Source organism: Equus caballus, chromosome 18 (genome assembly GCF_041296265.1).
Source record: "Equus caballus isolate H_3958 breed thoroughbred chromosome 18, TB-T2T, whole genome shotgun sequence".
NCBI lineage: Eukaryota > Metazoa > Chordata > Mammalia > Perissodactyla > Equidae > Equus > Equus caballus.
In genome coordinates this window covers 5,091,336-5,096,454 of record NC_091701.1, presented here as the reverse complement: position 1 = coordinate 5,096,454, position 5,119 = coordinate 5,091,336, and the positions used below count along the sequence as shown (strand labels likewise).

Genomic DNA, 5,119 nt, shown 5'->3' with positions numbered 1-5,119 from the left:
AGATGCTCAGCAGTCAGGCAGGAGAATCATGCTGATTCCTCCCGGGAAAGGTAGAACTTGATTTAGATCTTGTGCTGTGATACAAACACTCAGCTGAAAATGCTCTACTCACAGCACATAAAGTGTAAGAGCATATTAGCAACTAGACAAGATGTGTCCGGTTCGTCAGTGACCTTCTGGAAGAAACACCTTTATTCAAAAGGTGAGCTTATTAGTCAAATTTTTGTATACGTGAGACAATCTGACTAGAAATATATTTGCGGTAGCACTAGGTTTTACGATGACTTTCATATCATGTTACATAATTAGTCACCTCTTTATTTTTACTTTTAATATTATTTATAGAACCGTTCCTGACTCTCAGGACAATACGGATGCTGCTACCCAGCTGCTGCTACCTGAGTTAAGACTTGTTCCTAAAACATAGCCTACTAGTGAGAAACATTCTAGGAGTGGACCAGAGGATGGTGTACACTGACCATTCTGTAGACCCAGGATGGTATCTTGAATTATTTCTCTAGCATCACAAAGTCAGCAAAAAGTTGAGATAGGTCCTAGATTCAAACATCTTTACTCCAAATCCCATGCTCTTTTGGCAGTAGTTTTTATGATGTAAATTAAGCAAAGGTCCCCAGATCCAAATATATTATTAATATATCTGAAAACTTCCCCATTATAAGCTAAAGTTTCAATAACTTAGTCTTATATACTTTCTATATTTCAAATAAATCCTAAATTAAAAGTCCATTAAATAAATGTATGATTCCATTTATACCAAATATCCAGAAAAATCCAGAATAGGAACATTCAGAGTAAGAGAAGGAAGATCAGAGGTTATCAGTGGCAGAGGAGAGGTGGGAATAGGGCGTTACTGCTTAATGAGTACCGGGTTTCCTTCTGGGGTGATGAGAATGTTCTTGAACTAGATTTAGTGATGGTTGCACACATTATAAATTTACTAAGTGGCACTAATGGTGAATTTTATATTATGCATATTTTAACACAAAAAAAATCTTTTTAGGAATTTTTCATTCTGTGGTAATTAGGAGGGTTTCATGGGGAAAAAAATATTGGGGACAAAAATAGACTCATTCTAACCTTGGCTCTACCACTAACTAGCTACATGACCTTGGACAACTGGCTTGATTCCCTTGAACCTCACGTACCACATAAGCTTTTTGTAGGATGAGTTAGTGCAGAGCAAATACCTTGCATAGCATTTGATGTATAGGCGCTTAGTAACAATAATGGCCGTATAGTCATGGGTTCTCTAAGGTGATATAATAGGTAAAAGGACAGTGATTTAGCAGTTGGTTTTACTGTAAGGAAATTTGCTGAAAATGTGTAGCAATGATTCTCAGGAGCCTGGTTCTGGTGTATTCATATTAGTCCACCAAGTTTTAGTCTTTTATTTCTCCCTGAGCTGGAATTGAGTGCAAAGAATATTTTGACGTTTAAATAAAACCAATAAGGGAAAACATTATCTACCCAAATTATTGAGCTTCTGGGGCTGATACCAATATTCTTGCTTGAAAAAATTAAGCTGTGAGATAAAAGATCAAAATGGCATGGACAAATTATAAAAGATTAAACTAATAGAGAAAACTATATTTATGGAATATATATATTTTACCAATGTTTCTTGAAGGGTCTTATCTTGGATTGATTACTAGGGCAAAAAAACAGATGAAATAATAGCAGATGAAAGTATAGTTGATCATTATACCAGTTAACACATTCAGCACTTACTATGCTTCTGGCCCTGTTCTAAGGGAGATTTTATGTGTGTGTATATATATATTTTTTACAATAATCATCACAACTACTCTAGGTACTATTGTCATCATCGTATTTAAAGATGAGAAAACTGAGGCAATCTGAGTAGTAACTTCCCCGTTATTATATGCATAGTAAGACGTAAACCAGGGACCTTAGTTTTAACCTCCACACAATAGGTACCTCTCTAATCCATACATCTAAGTTTAGTACTGGCTTGAGGCATTTTTAACCTGGAAGGTTATGAAGTTTATTTATTGATACTTATTAAAATACAAGATGTAAAAAGAATTTTATATAGTATGATACAGTTAACTCATTCATAGACATCTGGAATAAAACCATAAATATTTTTCTTTGCTTCTGTATAAATTTCTAATTCTTCCTAATCTAGGAACTCTGGAGAAGTTTTCCTGTGGACAATGGGAATATTGTATTAGGTGCTTAGGTCGTTATCACAGGAAAACACACATAAAGATTAGAAGCCAAAGGAGAAATGAAGTATTCCTTTGCTAATCTTGGGGAGAGCTCTATAACCTTCCCCAGAGCAGACGGTATCATTTACGACACCATTAGGTGCAAGTTGCAGAATATACTACTAAGCCTGGCTTAAATGGTAAGGAATTTACTATCTTACGTAACAGGTCATCCAGAGTTAGCCTACACTTGAGCTGGTGCAAAGATGCAAAGACTCAATACTGTCATCTGGGACCCAGGCACTTTCCCTCCTGCCTCTGCCATGATCCTCAATGTGCTGGTTTTCGTTTTTAAGTGGGTTGCTGCCTGGTTGCAGGATGACAACTTCACTTCCAAGCATCACATCCTAACACAATTGTGTCCAAAGACTAAAGCCTAAAAAGAGCAGAGAAGAGCTTTTTTCAAGCATCTCTTTACTTTTATTTAGGTGAAGTATCATTTCCAGAAGATTTGTAAAAGACTTCTCCTTTTACCTCGTTGCCCAGAACTGGATCCCATGGCTACATCTTACTGCAAGTAAACTGAGAAAGACAATAAATGGCATCATAAGCTTCTACAATAGGAGGAAGACTCTGCCAGTGAGAAGAAGGGTGAGGATGTTTTAAAGTGTAGGTTTTGTTATTATTTAGGTATGATGAAGCCAACAGATCAGGAGAGGACTGCCATTGAAAAGATAGTTTGTTACTTACAGTTCCCCGAGTGTGTGTGTGTATGTGGCGGTGGGGGGCGGCGAGAGGCATACCACTCTATGCAGGGCCACACATGGAAGCACCAGGGTTGGTCAAGAGTCATAGAGAATGAGGGAGAAACGTGGGCAAGAGCCTTTATTGTAGTTTCTGCAGAAAAGGCAAGGCAAGCTACGCAGTGTTAGGATTGGCTGGTTCAAATAACTTCAGCAGGATCTGGAGCATAGAGGCTGTCTCTAGTTGCCTGATACCTGGTCCAGAGGTAATTAGGGTGGGGGAATGTTGCTCCAGAGTGTGAAAGACCGATAAAGGAGGTGGGAAAGGGGGAAATATAGGTTCTAGATTGGTTAGTTTCCATATGAAAAGTGTACTCCTGGGTAAATTGCTACCTCTGGGACTTTAGCCAACCCTGGGAGGGGCAGTCTCTCTTTGGTCAGTGAATCCCCAGGTGTCAGAGCATTAAGAATACCGAAAATAAAACTTCCCAACAAAGAAAATCGCAGGACCAGATGGTTTCACTGGTGAATTCAACCAAACATTTAAATAAAAACATACACAAATGCTTCACAATCTCTTCCAAAATAATGAAGCAGGGGGAACATTCCCATACTCATTTTACGAGGCCAACATTACCCTGATACCAAAGCCAATAAGGGCACTATCAGAAAAGCACAAGCCCAAATCCCTGATGATTATAGATGTAAACATTCTCAAAAAACTTCTATCAAACCAAATTCAACAACACGTTAAAAGGATCATACACTGTGACCAAGTGAGATTTAGCCACAGGATGCAAGGATGGTTCAGCATACACAAATCAATAAAACTGATACACCACACTAATAGAATGAAGGATAAAAAGCATATGATGAGTCTCCGTCTGAGGGTGGCGGAGGCAGCTCCGTGGCCATGAGGTCCCTGCTGCTTCTCCTGGTGATGGTGTCGGCTGTGCTCCGACCGCTGCAGCGGGCAACCTGGCCGGCTTGCCCGGCAAGAGATTAAAGATGCAGTACGACATGGGGCTGCTGCTCAAGTTCCAGATTTGTGTTTCCTGAGGTTATGTGTGGGTGTTTGAGGAGTACATGCAGGTTATTAGCCAGCGGTACCTAGACATCCACATTGAAGGGGAGAATTACCTCCCTCAACCAATATATAGATGCATAGCATCTTTCCTGTCAGTCTTCAAACTAGTAATAATAGGCTTAATAATTGTTGGCAAGGATCCTTTTGCTTTCTTAGCTATGCAAGCTCCTAGCATCTGGCAGTGGGGCCAAGAAAACAAGATCTATGGGTGTATGATGGTCTTCTTCTTGAGCAACATGACTGAGGACCAGTGTGTGTCAACAGGTGCATTTAGATACCTTTGAATGATGTACCTGTGTGGTCTAAGCTGGAATCTGGTCACCTGTCATCCATGCAACAGCTTGTTCAAATTCTTGACAATGAAATGAAGCTCAGTGTGCATATGGATCCAATCCCACATCATCGATCACAGCCCCACCTATCAGCACTGAAAACCCTTGTACATTGAGGGATTTTTGCAAGAGCAGCGTGACTGACATTATGAAGACCTGCACTGAAGACAGCAAGCTGTTAGTACAGACCAGATGCTTGCTTGGCAGGCTCGTTGTACCTCCTGGAAAACCTCAATGCAAGACAGTTTTTCAGAAATCACTTTGGAAGTCTGCACATTCGTGGAGTGCAATAATATTGTATAGCTTTTTTTTCCTTCCCAAAATCCACTCAGTTAATAGTTTTTTAAAAATGTAGACATTGAGACTTGTACCTTTTTTCTTAGTCATATTTTCAAAAGTAGAAAACTAAGTTACAATTTGATTTTTTTCAAAGATGTCTGTTAAATCTGTTGTGCTTTTATATGAATTCTCCTTTTTTATAGTTTAAAATCAGTCATCTGGGGAATACAAGTGAAGTTCCCAAAATACTTTATAAGAGTTTACCAGACATCTCTAATTTGGTCATGTCCAGTTTATATAGTTTTCAAAATACTGCAGATTGTGAACAGTGCATTATATAAGATTATGGGGGGAAATCTTATATCCAGAGTACTCTACCAGTTTGTGTGTGTGTGTGTGTGCGTGTGTGTATTACTAGAGAATTACTAAAAGACCAATTGCTTTTTAAATCCTTTATGTAGTCCATTTCTTACCTTGACCAATCTA

The 5,119-nt window shown here is 38.9% G+C and overlaps 1 pseudogene; it reads left to right on the top strand.

Annotated features, from left to right (window-relative positions):
• The first annotated feature begins 3,848 nt into the window (after positions 1–3,848).
• LOC100053131 (thioredoxin reductase-like selenoprotein T) lies at positions 3,849–4,470 on the top strand (annotated as a pseudogene).
• Positions 4,471–5,119: the final 649 nt, after the last annotated feature.